Source organism: Spermophilus citellus (genome assembly GCF_964194105.1).
Source record: "Spermophilus citellus genome assembly, chromosome: 15".
Classification (NCBI taxonomy): Eukaryota; Metazoa; Chordata; class Mammalia; order Rodentia; family Sciuridae; genus Spermophilus; species Spermophilus citellus.
The window spans coordinates 45,355,748-45,383,477 of NC_138195.1; the positions used below are offsets into that span (position 1 = coordinate 45,355,748).

The 27,730-nt window shown below is 56.3% G+C and overlaps 1 protein-coding gene across 15 annotated transcripts in view; it reads left to right on the forward strand.

The window, feature by feature from the left end:
- CDH23 (cadherin related 23) overlaps positions 1-27,730 on the forward strand; it is a 381,002-nt gene that overhangs the window by 131,257 nt on the left and 222,015 nt on the right. The gene's annotated exons all lie outside the window — the stretch shown is intronic.

A 27,730-nucleotide genomic window follows, 5' to 3' on the forward strand; every position in this document is an offset into this window, starting at 1 on the left:
TCTCCCTTTCTCTCTCTCTCTCTCTCCCTCTCTCTCTCTCTCTCCCTCTCTCTCTCTCTCTCTCCCTCTCCTGCTCAACCCACCCATCTTTGCTCCCCCCACCCCAGGCCAGCTCCGTGTATGCCTTCTTTCCATAAATGGTAAAAGGACAAGGACTGACCAGGCACCGTCTGGCAGGGGCAGGTCGGCGTCACAACACTTTCTTGCAGCCTGGATCCTGGCCGGAGCTCAGCCTTCTCTTTCAGCGGGAACCACTAGGGGCCAGGACGGTAGACAAGGGCTTTCTGCTTGTTAAGGATGTGGAGCACTCAGGTCTCAGGTGCCCAGCAGTCAGGGATGTGATCCTCCTCCTGGGTGAAGGGGTGGCTGGAGGGGCCGAGGCTCACAGCAGGCCACGTGCCTCCTGGGCATGCCCTGGGGAGCCACCCCTTCGTTGCCCTGCTGGACCACGCAGCTGCTCACTCTCCTCTGCCTTCCCCGTCTCACTTGGCCTTTGCCCCTTGCCTGGGTACTTTGGTACATGTGCTAAGCACCTGAAGATCTGTGGCAGGCCAGCTTCTAGACCATGATCCCAAATGTCCTGTCCGCCCAGCCCCTGGGGTCCCGAGGGCTGGAGGAGGACCCCTGCACCATCCACACACGTGCTGTTGGTGGTGGCTTGGTATGGCCTCTGCTGCCCCAGGAAGTCCCCCTCTTCTTCCCCCAGAGACAAGGGAGCAGCATCCACCCCCTTTTCATCCCTTCCTGGGCCCTTTGGACAGTAAAAGGGCAGGAAGGCCCTGAGGTGGGGGAGCGGACCTTTCAGGAAGGAACGTCCCCTCCTACCTTCTGCCATTGGTGCTGACCAGGGCCCTAGCTCTGGAGTCCCAAGCAGCCCACTCCTCATTAATCCCCAATTCCCAGCCAACTTCCCATCCCTGGGGGCCTCGCTGGGCTGGGGACAAGGGCCCTGCTGGAAAGGGTCTGCCCAGCATGCCCAGGACGGGCTGACACGGGCGCTAGGACAAGGTCTTCCCCTTGGTGACCAGGTGCACACTTTGGATGGCCGACTGTTCCTCATGTTCCTATCACTTTACCCCCAGGCTGGCTCTTGGGACCCCAGGTTCCTTTCAAACGGTCCCTACTCCAGCCCGCCCCTCCGGTGGCCGGTGGAGTGTACAGAGAAGGCCCCACACCTGCGGCAGGCACTGCCTTCCTGGCCGGGGCTGTGGAGCCCAGCTCCCGAGCACACCATCCTCATGCAGCTGATGGCCCCGTTGGAAATAGACAGCCATCAGGCCCGTGGATCTTCAGACCCCCTTCTCCCCCTAATAATCCCTCCTCTGGGGTGGTATCGATTCCCAGCCGCTGGCTGCCTCTTGGTATGCTGAAGCCCAGTTTGGGGTGGATAAATCGCTGGCCTGTCATTTTTCACGCAGCAATTACCCGCTCTGATTCCTCTCCTCTGGGCCCCGCGCCGGCCACACAGCCACCCACTTATTGACAACACTCAAGCCTTGGCCGGCGAGGCCGGGAGCCCAGGGGCCGGTTGGCCACAGGAAGTCGGTAGGGGCAGAAGGAGAACCTGGGGCTCAGTCTCTGGGCTGGAGGGCAGGTGGAAGGGGAGTCCCCAAACTGCACGTGGCCAGGAGACACCTCTCCCTGCAGACGCTGAGGGGCTTGCAGGAGGGTGCAGGTGGGATCCCATAGCATTTCCCTGGGAAGTTTGCACACATGGTTAGAGAATCTTCCAAAAGATATTTCTGCACCCAGCTCCCTCCTTGGTGTCTCCACCCCTGGCCGCTCCTGGGGTCCAGAGACCAGGCCCAGCTCAGCCTTTTACGGCAGGAGTCGGTTCATTTTCTGCGAAGGGCCAGATGCCAAGTATTCGAGACCTTGCTGGCCACATGGTCTCTGCTGCGGTCAACTTTCTTGTTGCATAACAGTAGCCGCAGACAGCACGTAAAATACAAGCACGGCGTGGTGAGCACCTGGGCTCCATCCCCAGTACTAAAAAAAAAAAAAAAAAAAAAAAAAAAAGAGCACGCTGTGTTCCAGTGTCCTTTGTGGATGCTGGGTTTGAATTGTTTGCAGATTTCACGTGTCATGAAATACTCTTCTTTCTGTCTAGTCCCTAAACACTTAAAAATGTAAAAAATCATTCTTGGCTGGTGGTTTGAACAAAAACAGTAGGTGGGCCAGATTTGGTCCTCAATCACAGTTTTCTGGCCCCGGATTCAGGTCTATAGAGGACTGCAAGGATTTTTATACTCATTGTTCTTTCTCTTCCCATTTTCTAGACAGGGAAACTGAGGCTCCGGGGTGGGGAGAGCATAGGGGTCACCCTGAAGATGAAGGAACCTTGCAACTAGGGATCTCCCTGCATGTGAATTCTCTGCGGGGCTTCCGTGTAGTCGCTTGGACGCAGCCAGGTGGCATCGCTTAGTGGTTACAGCCAGGGACCTTGGTCCTATAGCCTGGGGCCAGACCCCAGTTCCGTCAGAGTGGTATGACTTTGAACAAGTTCTTTCATTTCTCCAGCGCCTGTTTCCTCATGTGGACAGCAGAAGGGCAGCACGGAGGGCGGTGGGACCCCTAGGGAGTTTCTGCTCCTAGCAATCATGGTTAACCTGTGTCTCGTGTTCCGCTCTTGAACCTTGGTCTTTGGTTTAAGTGTGCTGAGTGACTCTTGGCCCTTAGGCCCCCACCTCTTCTAACAGGACTCGAGACCCAGCCTCCCTGCCTGCCCTGCAGATGTCACTGCTCCAAGGTCCCTGCTGTCGGCATGTCTCAGCCCTGGAGCAGCCTTGCTCTAGGCTCTGCAGGAGGCTGAGCTCAGGGGGCGCCCACCTGGGCAGGAGGCTGAGGAGATAAGGCCAGCCAGGGACTGGCCACTGATACCTGGCGTGAAATTGGAAAGCACTAGCTTCTGCCGCCACAGCTCAGTGCCCCCAGGGGGAGGGGGCGGACTGGGAAGCCCAACGACCCCACCTGGCCGCTGGGCGGGCTGAAGCCGCCACACCACACTCCAGCTCCCGTCCCCCCTCAAGAGGAAGCGCAGGCAGAGCAGCCTGTAAGCTCAGCCTCTTTAAGGATGCCGAGATCTGAGCAGGGAGGACCTTCCATGGGGAGCTGGAGGGGCTTCTGTGGTCCTGACGGCCCTGGGCTTTGGAATCGGGGAATCGCAAGGAGAGGGAGCTGGGTGTGAGGGGCAGGGACGGTCCTGGGTGATGACGCCTGTCCAAGGCCTGAAGAGCTAAGCACCCGGCTCTACGTGCACAAGGGGTGGGGGGCGGGGCAGGGAGATCCTGATTCTTGGGACAGGCTCTCACCCTTGGTCCCAGCCTGATCCAGAACCTGTCACCCTCCAGGCCTCCTGGCCTTGTGGATCTTGGTCATCCAGAGAGTCCTAGAAGAACTGTTGCTGTCACAAGCCGGGTGCCCTGGCACACTCCTGCAACCCCAGCCACTCAGGAGGCTGAGGCAGGAGGATCACGAGTTCAAAGACAGCCCAGCAACTTGGCCAGGCCCTCAGCAACTCAGGGAGACCCTGTCTCTAAATAAAATACAGAAAAGTGGTTAAGTGCCCTGGTTTCAATCCCTGGACCCCCCCTCCCCCCCCAAAAAAAAAAAAAAAAAGAAATGCTGCCATCACAAACTTGAAGGTGGGATCCAGGGGTAACGCCCCTCGCCCTCAGAGCTCATGGAGGGCAGGGATGTGGTGTTGGCATTGACCTCTCCAGAGCCCAGCCCGGCCGCTGGCCAACCGCAGGCTTATTGGGTCCATATACAGTCGTGTGGTTTGTGCTGGTGAATCCAGGCCAAGGGTCTCCTGTGCCAACCCCAGTCCCCCTAGAGGACTCTGATGAGAGCTGTGACCCACCATCTGTCCTTTCATCTGTACCCGAATTTTGCCACAAATCCCTGCACTCTTCCCACTTGACAGACGGGAAGATGGAGGCCAGACGGGCCCCACGGGAGCTCCCAGCACCCTCTTCAGCCTCGCCCTCTGGGGGACTGTGGGGCCAGGAGGTCCCAGGGCTGCGGAGCTGCTGCTTCAAGGGACTTGGTTCTTCCAAAGTGGCTGAGTGCTGAGGCAGGGGGAGAGCAGCCGGCGGTCTCCAGGGGCTGGGAGACAAAGCAGATTGCAAGGTGAGAGCAGCTCTGTCCCCTCCCAACAGCTGCCACTTTAAAGGCCAGACTTGCCCTTGCTGACTGGGGTAGGGTGAGGGGACAGGTCTCCAATTTTAATCAAGGTGACATTAAATGAAGCTTTATTGGTCACCTGGCTTTATTGTAGCTATTTTGACTCTGGGTTAGAAGTTGATTTTCTTGGTTTCTGCTGAACTCTGGGCTGCAGGACGGCCAGAGGCATGCGCAAGGTGGACGGGCGAGGGGAGGGGGCAGAAATCAAACCGAATAAACTCACCTCGCCAGCTGACCGAGAGAGGGGACGGAAAACAACTCTAATAACAGGGGAGGCTTCCAGAGGCGGGAGCGGCCGGAGAAATCAGGCCTAATCAGCCCTAGCAGGAGGGGTGCCCGCCATCCCAGCCTTGCTGGGGGAGGGAGGAGAGAGGAGGCAGGAGCAGGCGAGGGCGGTGGGCAATCAGGGCCTCCAGCGGCCCACGCCCACCTCCCCTCCCTGCTCCGCTGGAGGGGCAAACGCTGGGCAGAGAGGTTAACCTCTTAGTGACCAGGACGGAGGAGGCCACGCCAGCCCAGGAGTCCCCATGGATCACCCTGGATGCACTGCACCCCAAACCCCCCTCCCGCAGTCAGGCATGAGGTCGAGGCCCCCACTGCCCGAGGGAGGCGCACGGGACAAAGAACAGTGGCTACAGCTGCCGGGGTGCGGAGGCAGGGCTCCTCCTCGCCCGCTCTGGCTTCTGAGCCATCGTGTCGTTTCCGTTGACTTCCCAGCGGCCAGGAGCCCACCAGGGGCTGTTCCAACTCCTCCACAGCCAGGGAGTCATGTTATGGCACGATTTAGATGTAGGTGGCCGCTGGCCCAGGTCTGGTGCCTGTCCCTTCATGACCTGCATTCAGCGTGGGGCTAGGGTGGGGACTGCCCCTTCTCTGGCTGTGCCCCTCCAAGCTGCTGCTGAAGGAGAGATGTGCACCCGCAGAGAGCCACAGATGCCACGCTTGACAGAGGACACTCCTGCCCAGCCTTTCCTGGTGGCCGGTCATCTAATCCCTTTAGTTCCTGCTACGGGGGAAGGGGCGCAGAGGGGACGAGGGCGGGTGCTGAGATGGCTGCAAGGGAGAGAGGTGGGACAGGGAGGGGACATGGAGCCCCTGTCCCTGGCTGAGAGGTCAGTGGCCTTCAGAGACACATTAGGAAGTCCTCGTGGACTCTTTGTTTCATTAAAAGCCAGAGGTCTCCTCACCCACGAGCACTTTCGTGGCCCCTGATGGCGTCGGCAGGTGGCGGGTTTCTCTTTGCTCCCACCGGCCCCAGAGTCTGGCGTGTTTAGCCTGGTGAGCGCCGCATGCCACATACCGTCTTCTGGTTTGTTCCCAGGCGTTTGTGCAGTGATTCAAAAAATAGATCTCAAGGGTCTCCTGTGCGTCCGTCACTGCTCTCAGAGAGGAATGTCGCAGCTTTGGTCCAGAGATGGGACTTGCAAAGCAGCACCTGGATCTGTGTCTGGGGGGTCCAGGGCCCTGGGGAGGAACCCAGCAGGCGGGGCTGGAGCTGAGGTTAGCACCACCGTCTGGAAGGCCTCTCCCCAGAAGTGTGAGCGGAGGTCTCGGGGCCGGGTGGGGGAGCACCTGCTGTCTTAGGGTGCAGCTCTCCACACAGGGGGCCAAGGGGATTGCAAAGGCCATATCATGCCCTGTGAGTGGCAGGTGATACCAGGAGGACACCTGGGGAGGTCGCGAGCTTTGAAGTCTCATATCCACACTGGCTTGTCTGAGCACTCTTCTTCTTTATTCATGTATTTTTATTTTTTATTTTTGGTACCAGAGATTGAACCCAAGGGTGCTTAACCACTGAGCCCCAGCCCCAGCCCTTTTTAGTATTTTATTTAGAGACAGGGTCTCACTGAGTTGCTTCGGGCCTTGCTGAGGCTGGCTTTGAACTGGTGATCCTCCAGCCTCAGCCTCCCGAGCCCTACAGGTGTGCACCACCACACCCGGCTGCTGACGTATTTTTAAACTGACACATGCTGACTGTGCGATTGTGGGGTGCAGGCAGCATTTCAATACACACACAGCGAGATCTGATCATCGCTGTGTCCTGGCTGGTCTCTCCCCTGTGGAGGACTTCTGGACCGACAGCCTCCTTTCCCTCCGACCCGATGGTCGCGGGGCTCTCAGACTCAGGGCGGGAACTGACTTGTCGACCTGTGCGTCTTATCCTAAAGCCCCTCCTCCTCTCCGCCGCTGGCCCTGGCCCTCCTGCCAACGCCCCTTCTCCATGTTCATTTGGGCAGCTGCACTGTGTCCAAGGTCTCTCCCTCTCTACCATCTGCTTTAGACACAGGGGGAGCAGGAGGGGCCTTGGTTCCGTGGCCGCGTTGTGCCAGGCGCAGGGGTGCCAGGGTGCGTGGTGAGCGAGACGCTGGGGAGCTTCCGCGCAGTCAAGGATGTTAATGCCACGTGACAAAGTGCCGAGAAGGTGGCGGTTCAGGATGGGGACTCTGGGATCCACAGAATGGGCCCCCAACCCAGGTTCAGGGAATTAGAGAACCCGGCTTCCTGGAGGGTGGGATGACCAAGATGAGACTGGAAGCTGCCTAGGAGTTCACCTGAGTGTCCCTCCGCTTAGAATGCTGCGTGACACACATTAGGTGCTGAGTGGTTATGTGCTGAATGAGTAGATGGAGGGAGGGAGGGGGCTGCAGAGAGAACAGCATGAGCAAAGACTAGCAGGTACCAGACCCAGCGGGGCGAGGAGCCAAAGCTCCATTCAGGTCAGGACAGACTGCCTGATGCAGGGGAGGGACACACCTGTCACCTCTGCCTTCAGCCTTTCTAGACAGTTGTGCCCCCATGAGAGTTGATACCCTTCAGTGCTCCTCCACTGCCAGGAGGACCTAGAGCATAGTAGGTGCTCAATAAATATTTTTTAATGAATGAAAGGGAGAAAATTCAGAGTCGGCACTTCCCTTCAACCTCATGAGCCAGAAAAATGAGGAGAGGGTAGAGAGATGGTGCCCAGGATGTCAATCGTTCAACAAAACCAGCTTAACAATGGGTACCACACTGGGCCCTGGGGACACAATGTGAGCACTCCAGATGCACCCCCCCCCCAAGGAGTTTACAGTCCAGTAGGGGAGACAGATGATAATCAAGGAGTTTTATTGTTTTATTTATTTATTTAAAGAGAGAGTGAGAGAGGAGAGAGAGAGAGAGAGAGAGAGAGAGAGAGAGAGAATTTTTTTTTTAATATTTATTTTTTAGTTCTCGGCGGACACAACATCTTTGTTGGTATGTGGTGCTGAGGATCGAACCAGGGCCTCACGCATCCCGGGCGAGCGCGCTACCGCTTGAGCCACATCCCCAGCCCAAGGAGTTTTATGATTACAAAGTGAGATTGGAACCCAAGGAAAAGCCCCGGGCCTCTCAGCCAGGCGAGCCCAGAGACTGCCCCAGACCAGGGGTTCTGGAAAGCAGGAAAACTCATCTGCCCATTGGGATGCAGACGAGGAGAGAATCCCAGTGATGGACAGATGGGCAGCAGCCTGGAGGCAGTGAGGCCCCAGTACGTGTGATAAGCAGAGGCTGAAAGGCCAGGGGGCTGGAGGGAGGTCAGCAGGGGGGTGGAGTGGAGGGATCTAGGTGGCTGCAGGCCATGGGGGAGTTCCTGAGGCCAAGGCAGAAGGACCGGAGGTGAGTTTCACAGAGTTCACACCAGCTGCTGGGGCGTCCACGCTGTGGGGCTCTGTGGCTGGGAGATGGTGTGAGTATGCACCCCAGCAGGGTAGGCTAGAAGTTCCTCTGTGTCGAGGTGTTGGAGCCTTTAAGAGGTGGGGCATAATGGGAGGAGATTAGGTTCTGGGGGCTCCGCCCTCAAGAGTGATTAAGCTGGTCTCTATTGTAAAATGAGTCTGCCCCACGTGCTGGGCCCTTCTGCACTCGGCTGCTTCTCTTTCCACTTCACCCTGTTGTGACACAGCCACCCCAGAGGTCTAATAGATGAGGCTGCCCCATCTTGGACTTTTAGCTTCCAAACTGTGACCTAAATAAACCTCTTCTTTTTAAATAAAGTACACAGCCTCAGCTATTTTGTTATAGCAACAGAAAACAGACTAATACAGGGCCAGACAGGATGTGGGAACCTGGTAAGAAGGCCATTGCTGGGATCTAGACAGTGGTGGGAGCAGGGAAGGGGAGCAGAATGATATCTGGGAAGAGAAACCAGTCTCTGGGTTCCAACTTAGTAGGTGGATGCGGAGGGAAGCTGGTCACAGGGCCAGGGATGTGGTTTTCAGGGGAGATTTAGAATTTGTCCTAGGTGTATTGAGTCTAAAGCATCTTTCAGACAATGATATTCCAGTATCGAGTGGGCAGTGCTTGTTTGGGACCAGGGGACCTCCATGGAGGTCAGGGCCCAGGAGCCACTGAGTCTGCCATCTCCTGCCCACAGGAGCCAGAAGAGTGGCCATGGCTGGGGCCCATGGCAGCCTGGCCCTGCCCCTGCAGGCCACCTGCAGCCTGTCAACTTCGTGGTGAGAGAGCGAGTCTCTGCACAGTAATGCACTCGGGCTCAGCGGTTGGCTCTAAGTGCCTTTTGCCCTGACATTTGGAAGTGTGCACCGAGGGCAGCGGGGGGGGGGGGCAGGAGGGGCAGGGTGCCCAGGGGACAGGGAGTCGGCCTGCTGGGCCTGCTGCGGGCCTGAATAAAGACATGCCTGCAGACAGCCTGTGCCTTGCGTCACATGCTGTCACTGGGCCATCTCAGGGAGGGGGTGGAGGGTGGAGAGGGAGCAAGTGTGTTTCCTTCCCTCTATCAGATCTCCTTGTCTCCTCCATTTCACAAAGATCCTGGGCAGAAGCACTAGTTCTCCTCCAAAGAAAGGGGACTCGGGGACAGGGGAAGCAGGGTCTGGGATAGGCACTGTCGTGGACGGGGCAGAAGCAGTATGGAGCTCTGGACTTGGGGACTGAGGAGGAAAACCGTAATCCAATGTGCATGTGGAGCCTCTCTATAAATTTTAGGGGGTAATGTGCCAAACCTGGCTCACGGGGGCACTGTGTTCACACTCACAGAAATGTAGGAAAAAGGAAGTAGCACATTCCTCAGGGCAGTACTGAGTGGTTTCAATTTTTAGGGGAACCATTTCTGCATAATCAAGGCTCCACTTAATTTCAGTGTAGAGCTGCCCCTTATCAGATCGTAATGCCTGTTCCCATGGAGAGGCCACCGCCTTCAACACACCCTCAGGATGTAGCCTGGGCTCAGGCAAAGCCCTCTGAAGGAGTTCTTGAGAAACCAGCTCTGAGCCTGGCGAGGTCTCTTCTGTCATGGCTCCAGAGAAGTGACATCCTGCCTGCAATCACCATAATTGATAGCTTATGAGGCAGAGACAGTAAATAATTGTTCCACAAGTTTCAAGAGCGAGCGTAATTAGTACAGTTAACAATGTTGGGTGATTAATTGGTTCACTCAGTGCCAGTGAGAAAGAGGGAGAAGAGGGAGAGCGCCTGGCACACCCAACCGGGGCTGCAGCCGGCTGCTCTCGGCCCAGTTCCGGCCTCTGGAGCAGCAGCTGAGAACCAGGAGGGTCTTGGCCCAGAGCACCCGGACTCCTAGGACCAGGCACAGGGCTGGGCATTGGGCAGGGCCCATGGCGTTGGTCACATTGGCGGTGACTCAAGGACAGAAGAACTGCATTTGGCTTCCCTGTCTCATGTGTGAACCAAGGTCAGGAGCTGCTGTGCGTAAAAGATCAGATGGGCAGGTAGGTGCGTGGAGCTCCGGATCACAGGATCCAGCTTGCAGGAACCCCAAGAGGCCATTGAACTGACCTCAGCCACTGAGCTGAAGTGCTCGTGGGCATCTCCACCCGAGGAGCCCGGGGCCTGTTTTAGTCCCCCAGAGAAGCATGCGCTAAAAAGGGGTCCCGAGAAGCTTCCAAACCATTCACTAGCTCCACTGCTGATAGAAGAGCTGCTTCTTTTTTTTTTTTTTTGGTACTGAGGATTGAACTCAGATGCACTCGACCACTGAGCCCCCTCCCCAGCCCTATTTTGTATTTTATTTAGAGACAGGGTCTCACTGAGTTGCTTAGCTTTTGCTGAGGCTGGCGTTGGACGTGTGATCCTCCTGCCTCAGCCTCCCGAGCTGCTGGGATCACAGGCGTTGCCATGGCGCCAGGCTGAATAGAAGCTTCTTAGTGTGCTGCTGGGTTGTGATCTTGAGCTGAGTTTGGGAAGAACACTGAAGGATTGGCCTTTCCTGCCATGGGTGCAGAGTGGAGGAGGGCGGCCCGTGGACACCCCCCAGCCCCCCATTTGGGGAATGCACAGCCGTCTGAACCACTCAGGCCAGTTCTGTCCATTTTTCCAGCGTGGCTGGAATCTTGCTTACTACCTCAGAGAAGCAAAAACAATCGTATCTGCAACTGCAGGTCACTGGGAGAGTGACAGGCAACCAGGAGGAGAGCTGTACCCCAGCTCCCGTGAGGACAAGGGGACGTTACAGGACGAAGCCCAGAGCCGGGACCGGGCAGCTGGCCTGAGTCGCAGGGGTTTCCCATCCCCCCACCCTGCTGGGGTGCCAGCCGTCCCGGGCGGATGGGAGCTTCTCCCTGGAAGAGCTGGTGTCCTGGAGTCTTGCACTGAAGCAGAGCTGTGCCCACACCCGCCCTCCTCTGAGCAGCTGTGGCTACGCCAGGCCACCTCCCTGGACAGGTTTCTGTCCTTCACGATGGGGTCAGGCCCAGGATCCCCGTGCACACCAGGGAGGGGTGAAGCTCCTGGCCCTGGGCTGGCCAGCGGCCTCGGGCGTCCTCCCCCCATGTCCTGAGGTTCAGGTGGGACCTTAAGACCAGTCCGACCACCAGGAACCTGTCAAGGACAAATGGCTGCTGTGGCCACCCCTGCAGCCCTCTCCCAGCCCAGGTCCACCCCAGGGTCCCCACCACTCCATCCTCTGGACCGAGAGTGCGTGGGAGGGGGGGCGTGCTGGGGTTTTGGGGTCCTGCCCCAATCACGGTCCCTACACGGGGGGACTCTGCCTGGGGGAGGGCCCTGGGGGGAGCAGATGCAGAAAAGTCTCCCCTTCCACCCCCAGAGCCAGCCCCCCCCCAGTCGCCTCTCCCCAGCCCCCCCCCCAAAAAAAGAAAAAAAATTCCCAGGCGCACTCACAGCAGAAAACACATCCACATATTTGCAAGCTACAGTACAAACGGAGGCAGAGCTAATGATTCGTGATTATTATTTGAAGGGTCCCACTGTTACAGATTTATTTGTCATTTCTTGTAATAACACCGACGGTAATGAATTCATTTGTATTAATGTGAGTGTCACGAGGACTTCCGTCGAAATTCCGCATTAATTAATGTACCATTAAAACAAAGTGTCGCCCAATTAATATCAAACGGAGGTGAGGCTGCCAGGGTCCTCTTCGGCTGGGTTTCATTTGTAATTCATGGTGTTAGCGCTGCCTAATGAAAGTCATTTGCAACTCCTGTCCCTGCTCCGTGGTGCCTCCTGGGGGGAGGCCAGTGTGCCCCTGGAGCTGGAGGCTGTCCCCGCTCTGGGCAGGTGCCCCAGGACAGGAGGAGGAAGGACCGGAAGAGCTTGGTGGATGCTGGTCTCTGCGTTCTAACTTCCCAGAGGAGGCTGCGAGGCCCCTGGAACGTCCCCCCCCCCCTCGGGCTGGTCATCAGCTGGAGCCACCAGGAGGCCCCTCCTCTGGCTCTGTTGGCCTCTTTGTTTATTGGAAATCTGGTCTTAGCGGATGAGGCCATAGCTGTCCTAAGACGCGGGCTCGATGGCACACACTCATACTCCTAGCCACCGGGAGGCTGGGGCAGGAGGATCACAAGTACAAGGCCCTGGGGCCAAGCAGACCTTGCCTCAAAACAGGATAAAAAGGGCCGAGGCCGCAGCTCCGTGGTAGAGCATCCTGGGTTCATCCCGGGACCAGGACCACAAAAGGAAGGAAGAGGCGCTGGGCTCAGGCTGGCGGTGGCCGGCATCCGGGATTCTGGTCTCTGTCCTCTCTTGGGGGGGTCATGGTCTCTGTGTACCAGGGCTTCTTGCTGTCCCTGAAGCCAGGGGTGGCCTGGGTCTACCAGGCGCCTGTAGACCCTGCCCTGTTCCTTCCACAGTCCCCACAGCGGGCCTTCGCCTCCCAGGGCAGGGATAGATGCCCGTCACCTCTGCCTGCAGAACCCATGACCCCATCCGGGGACACTTCCTCAGGCCACACAGCCGGAGTCCCCCGGTGTCTTCCTTAGTGAGTGGCTCCCGGGCCGTGCTGGTCCTCCCGCACCTGGCAGTGTGGACGGTTGTCACAGCCAGGCAGCTGCTCCCAGCTGCGGCCAGGCCCTTGGCTCAGTGTTGCCGAATCCTGGCTTCGTCTGAGACCCGAGGCCACCGAGGAGGGAGGATCTTAACCCCAGTTTTACAGACGAGGAAACCGAGGCCGCCCAGGAGTGCCAGGGCAGGGCAGGTGTCTGGGGACCATGTCCCCTGCCCTCCCAGGGCCATGAACCATCTGCGAGCTCCTGAGGCTGGACCACAGGGCCTTTGACTCCCTGGTCCACGGTGGCCTTCACTCTCCGCAGGAAATCCCTGTTCTGCTGATGACCACAGGCGGATACCATAGCAGGAGGAGTCCTCCACGTGAGAGGGACGTGTATCTTCATGGAGCGCCAGGCCCTGGCCGAAAGGGAAGGGAGAGAGGAATTCCCTCAATGATGTCCACTTCAGAATGTGCCCTTCTCTATTCTGAGGACCACCACAGAGCCAAGGGGTTGCTTGGCAGTAAGAGAGCTTCTGATTAGACTTCAGGAAGAACTTCAACTCACACCCTGAAAAAGCAGGAAGGGAACAGATGTGAGATCATGTAGTTCAGCTCCCCCATGGGACAGAGGGGACCTGAAGGCCCCGAGGTTCCACCTTGTCCAGGATGGCACAGGGGCGTCCATGATACGGGCCTTCTGTGCCCTAGTCCAGGGCTCCCCACGCAGCCTCAGTGTGTTGTAGGGACAAACGAGGCAAGGCACCAAAGACAGCAGGAAACAGTTTTATTTGGCTGCAGCCAGGTTCAGAGGGCACAGCTTTTGCTGTAATCAATCAATCCCCTGAACCCCGAGTTCAGGCAATTTCAGAATTTTATACCCAAAATGTAAGGAGAGGGGCTCAGAAGTTCACAGTCTGCAGAAGTTCACACAAAAGCAGCTTTTTCTTTCACTGTTCTGGGCAAGTTAACCCTCCAAGGACAACACCTGAGAAGGGAAGAGATTCTTCTCTCCTTCTTTCCTCCCCCTGCCAGCTGTCACCATGGGCCCATTTGTAACTTATCTTAAAAATGTAGACATCTCGGTGAAGCCCAGTTCAAGGTCAGAGGCCTTGTTGCACATTTCTTCAAAGTACTATACTGGATACCTTTGTGAAAAACTAGTAAGGGATGTCCAGCACCTGGAGTGCTGGTATCTTCTCGGCCAGTGGCCAAGTAAACAGGGCAACATGAAAATAGGAAGTTTATCTACAATGGACTCTTTCTCAGAGACTCTTGCTGACAGTCCTAAAATCAGCCATGGTGAAGAGGGCTTTTCTGTGGAGAAAGGGGGTGCCACTTCACCTGGAGGCCAAGAATGGTGGGTGGTGGAGAAATTGCCTCCCATCCTAGTTGGGACAACCTAGTCCCCTAGGTAGGGAATTCCTTTGGGAATCAGAAATTCTGAGGCGGGAAGTGGCCACAGCCCTGACACTTTAAAATGTCCCCTTGTGATTCCAACACACATCCAGAGGAGCAGACCGCTGGACAGCGCCAGCTCTCCAGTCTTCTTCTTCTCTGAGCACTCTGGGCTTTCTCCACCTCCTAAGGTTTAAGCTTTTACCCAGGGGCCGGGCACGGTGCTGCACACCTGTGATCCCAGCGGCTGGGGAGGCTGAGGCAGGAGGATTGGGAGTTCAAAGCCAGCCTCAGCAAAAGCAAGGCCCTCAGCTCCTCAGTGAGACCCTGTCTCTAAATAAAACACAAAACAGGGCTGGGGAGGGGACTCAGTGGTTAAGGCCCCTGGTTCAATCCCTGGTTCCAAAAAAACCCCACGACTCTTCCCCAAGGGGCCGTGAGCTCCAGCAGCTGCCCTTTCCCTGCCCGGAGCCTGAGCCGGCCAGCCCCTCTCCCAGCCTCCCCCAGCCCTGTCCACCTGTAAGCCCCCTGGGTACAAGTGACAGGTCCCACTTATCATGTCACACTGCTTGAAGGGACTTCACACCGCCTGAAGGGCCAGCAGCAGCAGCCACAGGAACAGGGGAGACAAATCCTGAGCCTGGGGGCCTCTGCCACCTCCCTCCCCTGTCACTGGGGAGCACACACCCTGCCCGGGAGGAGGCCCGCGATTGGGAGAGCTGCGTGGCCGGGCATCCGCAATCCATTCATCAGCAGCAGCTCCTCAGGATGGAAGGCCCGCCCTCGGGAAATCTGCATTTTCATTTTGTTTAACATAATTCATCATCAAGGAGGGAGTGGTGTGGGGACTGGAGATGGAGCCCCTTTGGGATGGGGGTGGAGGTCACATGCCACTCAGTGTGTTCCCGGGGCCTTTTGTCTGTGTTGAGAGCAGAATAGGGATCTCGGCCTTCAGAGTCGTTGCCTCTGATTCCAGACCTCGCCACCCTAAGCAGGATTTGCAAAGTTCTTGTACAGTCTACAGACCACCGTCTGCACACATCCTCCCCTTACTGCTTACACCTGCCCCACAAGACAAGAGCGTGATAATAGAGCCTATGATTTATTGAGCACCTACTATGCACTAGGCCCATTGCCACAGCGTCTATCATAAGACTCAGAATAACCCTGTGGGACAGTGTTTCTTATTATGGCCATCTCACTGTTCAGAAACCAAGGCTCAGAGAGGTTGCTTCACTTCCATAAAGTCACACAGTACATAAGGGGCACAGTTGGGACCCCAGCAGAAAACTCCTCGATGCCTTTGTTCCTCATGTCTTCCCTTTACCTGTCCATTTTCCTCCCCGTAAAAAGCTACTTGTGATTACTCTTAACCACATTTGCGTTGGGAAGACAAGGCCTGTGAGTGTGGAAATTCAGCCTTGCGCTGCGTCACTCCCTAAATGTGTTGGGCTAGCCGGAGAAGGGAACCTGACAGGCCCACATAACTGATTTCTCCACTCCTGGCACTTCCTAAAGACCACTGTCACCTGTCACTTGTGAATCGGGGACCTCTGTCTGGCCTGAATCGTCCTTCCCTCACCGTCATTTTAGCCTGGCACTTGGCTGGAATGACAGGGTCCCATGTCCTCAAGGTCACCTTGGCCACCCAGGGGTCCTGGACCAGGTCAGCTTTGCTCACTGGTCACCAAGAATAGTGTAGTGTGGTGGTGAAGAGCTTCGGCTGCCCGGATATGAAGCCCAGTGCTCCTGCCCATTATCACTGGCCTCGGGCGCGTGGGAGATGGGGATGGTGTGCGGCACAGGCTGCGGGCAGATTGAGAAGACAATCATGAAAAGGGTTCACACGGGGTCTTCAATAGGTATTACTAGTACCCTAGACCCATAAAAGGCTTTTACTTATTAAATAATAATAATAAAAAAAAAAAACCAGGAGACTGCACTTTCTAGAATCCTCCGAGTCTCAGGACCACCTCATGTCTCAGCCCTGCAGCCCTGCCCTTGGGGACAGTACCGTGGACCCAGCTGACCCAGGCTGGCTTTTCAGAGAGGACTCTGCCACAGGTCACCCATAGTCCCCGGATTCTCCTCTTGGAATGTTCTGCCCCTTCAGAAGGATGTGAAGATTTACTTTGGGTTGGTCTTTGATTTTTGAACGTGTTTTTCCACACAGGGTGACTGTCCCTTATCCCAAATGCCTGGGACCAGACGTGCTGTTACATTGGGGAGCTTTTAGATCCTGGAATTGTCACGTGGACTCTACTAGTTTAGCACCCCTGATCCCCAAATTCAGAATCCAGAATGCTCCGAATCTGAGTATCATGTCGACATTCCAAAAGCTCTGGGTCTCGGAGCAGTTCAGGTGCAGATGTTCTGGACTCGGGGCTCACCTGCTGGGATCCGGCTCCAGGCAGGGTCAGAACCACTGCAGCCGACTTCCAGATGGGAATGGAAGCATCTGGTGTCTCACTGCTGCCCCGCAGCCACAGAGGAGAGGTCAGTTAATGGAGAGAGCTGCCAGGGTGCGCCCAAGTGTGGGACAGTTGTTTTGGCGTTTCCCCTAATCAGGCCGCGGGCTTGAGGATGACAGTCCCACACGGATGCCTCCCGCTCCTGATTGGAGGGAATGAGCCCCCCAGCAGCCAATCAGACTCATCACCCAGGCTGGGCTTGAGGTGGGGACTGGATCCCAGCCCAGGCCTCTGCCCTCAGTCCCTCTCCCCTCCCACAGCCGGGAAGGTGAAGCCCAGCCCCGGGGAGGGAAAGCAGAGGTCGTGGGGCTGGGGCCCATGCGGGTGCTGGGCTGTGCGGCCACCACGACCCTTCCCGTCTCATGTGGCACATGACCTTTGGCCAGCTGCTGTCCCGATGCCTAACACCGGTGCTGCCACCTGCCCCTCCCCCATGCCTCCTGGTCAGCAGGTGAGAGGGTGAAGGACACCTGGAGGAGGCAGGTGCCCTGACAGCCCTGGAACGTGGGCACACATGGGAGGTGGCATAGGGGCCCCCTTCAGACTCTAGTGCCATTTATTCTATGGGAAGGTCACTCCCTGGGCCAGTGGTGGGCGGGGGAGTTGCCGCAGGTCACCTGGGTCTCTGAATTGGAGGGGGCTCAGGCCATTTCACACCTGGGCGTCAGACCTGGCTTGGAAGAGCAACCTTCTGAGGAACAGGGAGGAGGCCCCAGATGTCCCTCTAGGAGGATCCACTAGCCCTGCTTGTCCAGCGTCTGTGTAAAGGTCAGGGCCCATGTCTGCTGGGGAAAAGGGTCTCTTTTTATTGTTATTATCATTGGCCGTAGATGGACACACACCTTTGTCTTAGTGGTTCATGGTCACGTGGTGCTGAGGATGGAACCCAGCGCCTCACACGTGCCAGGCAAGCGCCCTGCCCCTGAGCCCAGCCCAGCCCCAGGAGGGTGTCCTCAGCGGAGCCTGGACGGGTGTGCTAGAAACACGGCGGGGCCCGTAGCCTTCCCCGAGAAGTGAGGGTGACAGCTGCCCTCTGCTCCCAGGGACTCTCCAGAGGGACGTGCTGGAAGGGCAGAGACACCACAGCAAGGACCTGGAGTGGGACCACTCTGGGGCTGGGGTGCAGACGAGCCCAAGCGAAACCGGGCCCTGAGGGGGCAGTCACAGGAGATGAGTTCACAGAGTGTTGATCATTGTATGGTGACGTCCAGGGTCTGGGGATGCTGCCTCGGAGGTGAGAGAAGAGCCAGTGATGGTGTCCAAGGAGCCAAGTGAGACAAGATGGGACAGGAGTGCTTCAGGGCAGACACCTCCCGGGATCCCTTCCAGGGGACGGTGCTGAAGGAGGAGACCACTCGGGGTCCATCCTGGGGTCCAGCATCCTTTTTCATTTGTATTTTAATTTTTATCAAAGTTTACATAAATGAGCTTAAAAGTCTCATGGTACAGCTCAGCGTCTAAGAAAAAGAGCAGCCTGCCCCATCCTTCCCTACCCTGGGACAACCTCGTCCCGTCTCTGGTACCTAGTTTCTTCTGTCTAAGTCACGTTCCAGTTTAGACGTTACCTGTCCATTCGCCTCCAACTATGGAGGATGAGGACTTCACTTCGCTCCCCTCCCGCCTCATCTTTGCTAGATGTGCGCGCACACACACACACACCCCCCACTCTCGGCCTCCCCTTCCACTCCTCCGAACGTAACCGTGTCCCTCCTTTCAGCTGAGCTATCACTGGAGTCTGCACTGTAGCAGTGATGTGAATGTGGGCCACACTGAGCTGCAGGACCTGCTGTAATTATTATTTCCTCTTTTGTTTCCCTAGAATTAATAGCCATTTCCTTTTTGTGTGTGTGCTGAGTGTTCTCTGAGCCTCTCACTTGTTCATCCCTAAATATTCTGGCATAACTGAACACTTCCTCTCAGGATGCTAAAACTCTGTTGATTTATAGAATTTGTATTTTTCTCAACAACGTGCTCACTGGAGGTCCACCTCCTGCCTCAGTCCAGGCTGAGCTCAGACTTGCTGGGTGTTTTGGAGGTTGAGTGGCAAGAGGCCAACGTGGGAGGGGAATAAGGAAGGAAAAGAGGCGGCCCTCAGAAGTCCTCTGCCTTTCTCCTAAGTGGGGTCTCCTGTGTCGTGGATTCCTCTTTCCTGGTTTGTACCTTTGTTTTGGTGGAGTACACTCTTCAGTAATTTCCAGAAAAAGAGTTCATGGGGGATTTTTTTTCCCCACTCTATCTGAAACGTACTTATTCATGCTTACATTTGGTGATAGTTTGGCTGGGTATAAAACTCTGATTTCCCCCTAATTGGGAAGTTGTTTCCCCCTTTGTGTTTCAGCCCTTAATGCTGCTGTTAAGATTTTTGATGCCTCCTTGATTCCTAATCCTTTGTGTGTGGTATTTTGTTTTCTGTCTGAAAGTCTCTAGGACGTCCTCTTACATTTTCAGTGCTTTGAAACTTGATGGATTTATGCCTCTGTGTGAGCCTTTCTTCTAAACATGCGATGATTTCTTTCAATGTACAAATGTCCTTCAGTTTGGAAAGTTTCCCTGTTACTTCTTGAATAATTCCTTCTCTATTTGCTGTGACCTGTCTCTGGAATTCCTCTTAGTTGGGTGCTGAGTCTTCCAAATTGTTTCTCTAATTTTCTTACTTTTCTTCCCCATTTTCATTTATTTGAGTTTTGTTCTACTTTGGAGAAATTTCTTGACCTTCCAATTCTGTTGCATTTCTGCTTTCTTCTGGCCTCTTTTTCCTCTTGGAATGTTTCCATTTCAAATAGGCTATGCCTTGCCCCGCGAAGGATGTTAAAGACTCATGTCATTATTTCTTTTAATGTTTCTCTTTCTGTCTCTCACATTGTAGGCGCTTCCCAAGTGGTAGCAAGCCCTAGTTGCCTCTTCCTGGTTAAGTTCCCACTTAGCTGCCTGCTCACTATGGTGTTTGAGGCAGGTGGCTGAGCGGCTACTTGATACCCAGTGGGATTCATTATGGGGTGATTAGGTGAGGACCTGGCTGTTTTTCTGAGGGAACCCCACTACTATTTGAGTCCTCCCTCTCTCTCTCTCCCCCCCCCCCCGGGGGACTGAACTCAGGCATGCTTAACCAGTTGCTAAGGGCCTCACTAAGTTGCTGAGACTGGAACCTTCAATCCTCCTGCCTGAGCCTCCCGAGCCGCTGGGATGACAGGCATACGCCACCATGCTTCACTTGAGTTTTTTCTTGGGCTGGTTTTTCTGTGTCCTGCCTGACTGTCAGCCTTCCAGAAGCTGAATGACTGCAGAAGGTTGCTGTGGGGTGGGAGGGTGAAGGTGTGGAGTTAACTCCACTTACCCTCCCTGTGCCATGCCTGGTCTGGCTCCCAGCCTGGAGCCTGACTAGCTCAGACCTTCCAGAAAGGAACTGCCCATCTCCTGCAAGAGTTGGAGAAGGGATTTGAGTATGAACTACTTTTTTAAAGATTGTCACCCAGTCTTCCTGTTCAGCCCTCCCTGCTCTCTCACAGTCAGCACGATCAGAACTCTCCCAGGTTCGAGGGGAGGGCGGAGAGGGGCTCAGCTTCAGCCCCCCATCTCCCAAAGCAGTTAGAACTGGCCCATCTGTTTGCATTTTCCGGGGTTTTGTTGATATCCTTCATCTGCTGATGTCTGTTCTGTTCTTTTTGCCCTTGTGAATTTATGCATTTTTAATTCCTTTATTGTCATTTTGGTGAAGGGTTGGGACAAAAACAGAAATAAATGGATGTGTTCAATCTGGCATGTTTACTGGAAAGTCCCTGATTCTTTTAAAACATTTATCCAGTGCCTTCTATGGACGAGTAGTAGTGCCAGGACTGAAGACGTGGCAAAGAGGAAGAGGAGGAGGAGGACTAGGAGGCAACAGAGAGGGAGTCTAGGGCCGCTCCATCAGGCCAGCAGCCGCAGAAACAGGCACAGGCCAGCAGGTGGGGGAGCACTCTGGGGGGTCTCCAGGGGTCCAGAGAGGACTGTACACAGCTGGAGGGCTGCACAGGAGGAGGGGCTGAGACAGCAGAGAACCTCCTGGAGACTCAAAAGGCTTGGGGGACCAGGCCAGCCCAAAGTCCTCAAGTCTTAGGACCCAGGCACTTTAGGGCACCTCCTGCCCTCAGAGTGGCATCCCCACCTGGCAGCCTGCTCCGGCTCTCAGAGCGAACCTAGCACCTTTTGGAACTGGCAACGCCCGTCATCTGGAGGAACAGACACAGGTCTAGAGAAGAGGTGTCGGACGGGATGTGTCTGATTCCTCTGCAGGGACAGGCCCTGAGCACATGCAAGCCCGTGGTGGATCGTGCACACGAGCGTGTTCTCTCCCTGCTGGAACGAAGCCCCAGAGACCTCAACCGAGGTCCCGTGGTCCCCAGTGGTCACCTGCCCCTCTTGATTCTCCTCCCTGCGTGTTCTGTGGTGGACCCTGCCCTGCCCTCTGGCAGTGCCCACTCCTGCCTTCTTGCCTGTTGGGGACAGAAACAGCCCCTGTCTCCTTTAGATCCCAGTTCTCCCCCGACCAGCTACCCCATAGCTGTGATGCCGCAGAACCCTGGAAGTCCTGCCCGTGGGCCTCCAGGGTCCTAGTGAAGACTCACCACCTTGGTGTCCAGCTGAACTCCTGCCACCGGTGTGTGCCCCTGGGCCAGGAGCTCCTGCTCACAGAGTTGTCCCCTGTGGACGCTCCTTCTTCCTGTTACAGTAGGAGCCCAGTGGGCAGCCACCTTCTTCCAGAATCCCCTTCCATCAGCCCGTCTTCTCCAATCCAGATGACCCTAGCTTCCCGCCTTCGCTCCAGCCCTTCAGAGAGGAAAGAGGATAAACAGGGCCACCCATGGAAGGCCCCTGAGCCCTCTCTGCATCCTCAGCTCTGGGGTCCCTGAGGCCTGGAGACAGAGATGTGGCCTGGATTTGAATACCCATTCCACCACTTAAAAGCTGTGTGACTTTGGACCAATTGCTTCACTTCTCTGAGATTCCCTTTTCCCTGTCTGGGGAAGGGAAGCCATAAATTAAGACGTATCAAAGCTGCTGACCAAGGGCTGGCTGAGGACGGGAGGGGTTGTGTCAGCGGCGATCCCCCTCCCTCTTCCAGCCCCTCGGGGACCAGCCCCCCAGCCTCTGAGCAGCAGCACACACTTCATGGAGGGGTGTTCCCAGCTCTGATCCAGCAAGGCTCCTGCTCCTTGTCGGACTCCATCTGCAGGAATTTATTACTAATGCATTTTATAACAGGCTTTATAATAAGATATTAAAGACTGAAGCGGCATCTCGCAAGCATTCCATAAATATTAATAACGCCCTTAGAGATGGCGCCTCTGGTGGCTTTTTTGCTGGGTTCCGTCGAGGGTGCAGAGTGAATCTGATCAGGAAGGGTCCCCGTAAACCTGGGGCTGCTCCGTCCTTCCCCCCCCCCGTCCCCCGTCAGTGCTTCCCTGTCCTCACTTTCCCTCTGAATGTCCCTCTCGGTCCTTTCCAGGTACCCCCCGTCTCTGCCCTGTTCTCTCTCCTGCAGATTCTCTCCCCTCAGCCCCATTGTCCCTTGGGCCACCGTCCGCCCCCTTCCCAGTCCCCATCCCACTTTGCCCTGTCCCTCCCGGCTCTTCCCTTCTCCTCCGCTCTTCTCCCCTTTGGCTCCACTGTCCCCACCTCAGTCCCCTCCTCCCCCATCTCTGTCCCTCTGCAGCGGGTCCTCTTCCCCTGGCTGCCCACAGTCCCCCACCCGGTTCCGGTGAGCACCCGAGTCCCCTCTGGAGGAGCCCAGAGTGTAATGGAACCCGCCCCGCGTGGGAGAAGGGAGCTATTTATCATTATTATTAACGAACAGGATTTCGTGCACGGCAGAACTTTCCCAGAGTCTATTCCCCTGTCACCCCAAGGAGTAGCAAAAAGATTTATTTGTCTCTGAATTGCACAGGGTGGCCCATTTACAGCAGCTCCATCACCGGGGATGTGGAGCTGACACGGGAGTGGGAAGAGGTAGGGCTGCCCTGCCTGCGACCTGCTGTGGCGTGGACCGCTAGCCCAGAGGGACAGCCTGGCAGGATCCAGGACTCTGAAGGGGATGATGCCCACAAGCATCTCTGCAGGCTGACGGTGCCAAGTCCAGGATCAGGCCACCTCGGCACACGATGCTGATCCCTGCCAGTGACCTGCCCGGATCTGCATGTTGAAGGAGTGTCTGGGGACACTACAGAGGGAGAGAGCATGCACCCAGGCCATTTTCTTCTTCTCCCCAATAATACCTCCAGCCTCATGTCACAGGTGCTGGGCTTTCAGTAGCTGTCCAGGAGTGGTGGCCTGGAGCTTTGCTTTCTGGGGCTCAGTTATGGGTGTTAAAGGGACAGAATCCCAGCAGGAGGGGGTCGGGGGGACCTGGGATAGAACTGCAGCAATAAGGGGGCCTTGCCCATTGCTCTGGGCGTGCCAGGTGGGAGCAAGGAGCAGAGGCCCATGGAGACCAGCGTCCAGTAGCTTCACAGCACCATGGCCAAGACCAGAGAGGGAAGGCGGGGGCAGGGGCTTGTGAAGAGCAGGGTCTGGAGGCCCCAGCACCTCTCCTCTGCCCTCTCCCTTTCTGTGCATGGTTCCTCCTCCTACAGATGGGCCTCCACTGCCCGCCCAGGGCTTCTCCACCATCCTGTAGCTTGGCCTCGCTGTGGCTTTTCGCCTGCCTTGGACCCACTGGAGCCCTCACTGGTAGCGAGATCTTTCTTCTCAGAGTCCCCTGGCAAATCCGTTCCATTTCCAAGGCCCCGTCTCATTGGCCTGCTTGGGTCAGGTGGTTATTCCTGGGCCAATCAGACGTGTCCTTGGGTCAGGTGGTTATTCCTGGGCCAATCAGACGCGTCCTGGGTGTGAAGTCACTTGGTAGAAATATGGCTGCCTAGACCCATCCTCTGTGGGTATGAAGAGCAGCTTTTCTTGGAAGGAGGGTAGATGGGAAGCAGCAGGTGTCATCTGTGTGGAGGTGCGGAATGGAAAGGCCTATATACATGAGTCAAGGTGCCTGATTTCCTGTCACAACTCTGCCAGGAACTACCTATGAGACCTGAGGCAGGGCACGGCCCCTCTCTGGGCTCACTTTTCCCATCTGTAAAGTGGGGATCCTGGACTGGATTATCCCAAGGTGGCTTCCAGCCCTATATCAGAGCCATCCTGAGTGGTACTCGGTCACAGCTGCCCTGTTTAGGGTCTTCTCTTGCCTCGGGTGCCCCTCCCCTTACATCTCACTCACCCTGCCTCTCACAGGCTCCCAAGCCCTCTCAAAGGGGAGTGTGTCCATCCTTTCTTGTGGCCATTCCTGGGGGTCCTCCAGAGCTGTATCCTGGCTGGCTCTGGCCAGGAGGCCTCTTGATGGTGTCCGGCCTAGTGGCAGCAGCCAAAAACCAATCAAGGGACATGTCCTCCTCCTCCTGAATTTCAACGTGCTTGTTTGTCTACATTCATGATGAAGAGATCCGCCGGCTGTTTATGCTCCTTCTCCTTCTGCTCCCTGCAAATGGGGCGCGTGTCACCCTGCCTGCCATGATGTTTGATGCCGCAGTAACCAATTGCAATGATCATCTATTGAATCTTGATCGATATTGCCCATGCCTGGCAAGCAGTGTGTCCTTTTCTCTATGCCTTATCTAATTCTTTCTCACAGCAATCCTAAGAGGTAGCGTTGTTCATGGCTCCATTTTGCAGGTGAAGAAATTGAGGTCAAAAGAGGTTGAACAGCCAGGTGCAGTGGCACACACCTGTAGTCCCAGCAGCTCAGGAGATGGAGGCAGGAGGATCATGAATTCAAAGCAGCCTCAGCAACTTAGCAAGACTCTAAGCAACTCAGGGAGACTCTGTTGCTAAATAAAATATAAAAAGGGCTGGGTTTCTATTGTCATGTATAACTGATCAGAAGTAATAAATAAATAGGACTGGGGATGTGGCTCAGGGGTTAAGTGCCCCCTGGGTTCAACCCCCAGTACCAAAAAAAAGGTGTTTAACAGCATATGTGTGAGATCTCCCCATAGAAAGGTCTGGATTCAGAGTCGGGGCTCTGAGCCACCAGGTTGTGCTGTCTGTAGGTCACCTGGAAACCCAGGTGCACCTGGTCCATGGAAGTTCTGCTTGTGTGGGGTGCGGGCCTGTGTGCAGCGAGCAGCAGCTGGGTGTGAGAGAACGTGTGTGTGCTGCGAGCTGTCCCCCTCCCCATTCCCCTGAAAAAGCAGGGTGCCCCGGACCTGCAATGCAGGAAGTCAGCGTTTTTCTCTCTCGGATAGTTGCCCCTTCTAACTGTATGAGTGGCTCTCTGCCAGGCCCATTTAAAACCTCTCCTAAGTTATGCAGAAATTAAATGGGTTTCACTGCAGGGCATGAAACATAATCCAAGAAGGTCAGGCACCAGCCCGTCCCCCTCCCCACTGTGCGCCGGGACCCACTCTTCAATTCTCTGATCCGGTGCTCAGGGAGGCCTCGGCCAGGACCACAGGGTGTGCACGGTGAAATGTCCTCGTCTCCCCGAGGCAGGGCTGAGAGCTGGCGTCCTGTGGGAGCCGCCCCTCTGCACACCAGCTCCCCAGGGGGCGAATGGCCAGCGTGCTGAAGTGTGGTCCAGCTGTCACGTGCGGCTGGCTGCTCTCAAAGGGGAAGGTGTCCATCCTTTCTGTGGCCAGCCCTGGGGCTCCTCCAGAGCTGTATCCTGGCTGGCTGTGGCGCTCGTGTGCTCAGGGGGCAGGGGGTGGACAGGCCCTCCTAGCTGTGGACCTTTTTTTTTTTTTTTTTTTTTTTTAAAGAGAGAGTGAGAGAGGGAAGAGAGAGAGAGAGAGAGAGAGAGAGAGAATTTTTAATATTTATTTTTTAGTTTTCAGCGGACACACATCTTTGTTTGTTCGTGGAGCTGAGGATCGAACCCGGGCCGCACGCATGCCAGGCGAGCGCGCTACCGCTTGAGCCACATCCCCAGCCCCTAGCTGTGGACCTTGAGGCCAGGGCTTCCCGGGTGAGCAGCGAGTTTGGTCCCCAGGGCTGCACGCCTGCTGGGCCCGTGTCTATCAGGGTCAGGCAGGGGAGCTCCTGTCGGGGCCCCAGCAGAGGAGTGTCCACGAAGAGGAACTTACGAGGGGTTGGCAGAACTGGAGGGAAATAAGGGATGTGGAGGCACCCGGGCTTAGCCCTACCAGCCGCACTGAAGGCAAAGAGGAGGAAACAGTGTGACCAGAGCCACCCTTTGGCAGAACCCACCGAGAGCCTGGAGATGTCTCCCACTGAGGACCTGGCAGGGGCTAGGAGAGCAGGGACCAGCAGATCCAGGTGCAGGGGGACGGGAGCCACCGGGAATGCCCAGCATGGTGCCCTCGATCTTCACCAGCTTCTTGACACCTCCCTGCCCACCCTGGAAGGTGCCTTGTCTATACCCCTCTAAAAGGTGATCAAGTATTGAAATATTGAAATCCCAGCTGCCATCTTCTCAGCACCTTTGGGCTGGGAAATTTACACTCATGAGCTTATTGGACCCTTCACATCAACCTGGTATTATGCTTCAGTGTACAGAGAATGGATTAAGGATCAGAGAGATTAAGTAGTTAACCCAAAGACACACAGCAAGGCCGGGATTCCCACAGATGGTCTGCCCAGGCCTGAAACTCTAGCACTTGCTCACTCCGGAACTTGCAGGCTTGATTCTCTTTGGAGGGAAAGAACATCTGTTTTACAGGCAGCAGACGGGGAGGGAAACCCTGCTGAAGGAAACGCATGCTCCAAAGCCCAGAGGTGTGAGGGGCCTGCTGAGTCTGTGAAGTGTAAAGAGCTGCACTTCTCCAGGAAGTAGTCCACGCAGGCCTGCGTTCTGTGACAGGGGCACTGGGGAGTCATGGCTGGCGAGAGGAGAGGGCCTTCCTGCGGTCTGCCTCTTGTCCGCCTCCCCTGACCCCAGGGGGACAGAGTGGTGAGGCATGGACAGGCCGTGGGTCTGCCCATCCAGCCTGATCTTGCCCGCTGACCGGGAGCAGCCGGCAGCTCCGTGGCTTTGCTCTCAGACGCCCTCCCAGCCTGACGAGGGGCCTGTGAAGAGCTCAGCAAGGGCTGCCAGGGTCCCCAAAGAAAGGAGCCCCTTGAACAGGGAGCCCTGCAGGATCAGGGGACCTAGTCTTTGTGCCAGTGTGAAAAGAACACAGAGCTCAGGGAATGCCACCTCTGTCCCCGGGGAACATACCGGCCAGCCCACACTCTGGTGCCATCTGTGCCACCAGCTTCCCCAGCATCACACGGAGGAGGTGGGGGAGGAGCCGACACCAGGCTTCCAGGATCCTTTGGTACAGGACTCAGGAGCAGGCACTTACTAGGCCTGGATTCAAGCCTTGGTCTGCCACTGCCCAACTGTGCAACTTTGGGCAAGTTATTAACCTCTCTGTGCCTCAGCTGCCTTTTATAAGGCAGATGGATAGCTGCCACCGGGAAAGACGCTCGTCACAGAGCTGGCCGACCTGGCCCGTAGCACAGGGCCTGGCACAGTTTTTATTGTTGTTGGTTCTTTGTTTCCGTGAAAAGGCTCAATTAGATCGTCTTTCCTTAGATGTGTCCAGAACTCGCTGAATTATAAATAAATCCACTCAACCCACGTTTAGCAGGCACAGCAGGCCCTGTGGTCGCCACCACGAGATGAGAACTGACAGCAGGGAGGGGGTGCAGACAGATACTCAGAATGTAATGAGCTGAGTGCCCTCGCGGAGGGTCGCTGTGTGTTCGTGGGGTATTTATTGAACGCTCACCGCGGGCGAGGCTCGGTGCCGGGCAAGTCTGATCGGGCCCAGGGCTTCCCCGGAGCCGTATGCCTTGAGGAATAGGAGAGATAGGAGAGCCAAGAGCTATAGGAGAGACGGGGCCATGCGGAGCCGGGGGTACCAGGGGGCAGTGTGGGCACAGTGGGGACGGCCCGCCTGAGGGGTCTGGAAGTCCTCTGTGCAGAAGGGGACCTTAACCAGACTCCACAAGTCAGGGAGGGGCAGGGTCTCTACACAGCATAGAGCAGAGGGTCACAGAGGCAACGGGGACACTGCTGCAGCAGGCAGGCTTCGGGGGGCGGCTGCAGAGGCCCAAGGGAAGGCAAGGCCAGGAACCTCTAGGGTGCCAGGGGAGCCCTGGGCCCTGCCAGTCCCCTGAGGCGCACGGCTTCAGGCTCCTGCCTTGAAACGTCCCCGACACGCAGATTGTCGGTCACCCTCCGGAGCAGCCTGGGCCTGCAGCTGGGGCGGCCAGGGGGCCTGCAGCCGAGGAAGCGAAACCGCCATGAAATGGGTTTGGGGACGTGAGTCCCCTCATCCAGAACTCCAGGATGAGCTGATCATCTTTGGAACCGGTGCTCTTACGGCCACCAGGAGGCCATCAAATAAGAAAAAAAAAAAAAATAGATACTGCACTTTAAATTGCTCTGAACCTTCTCAGAATGACAATGACAGCACCCCGGGTCTAGTTG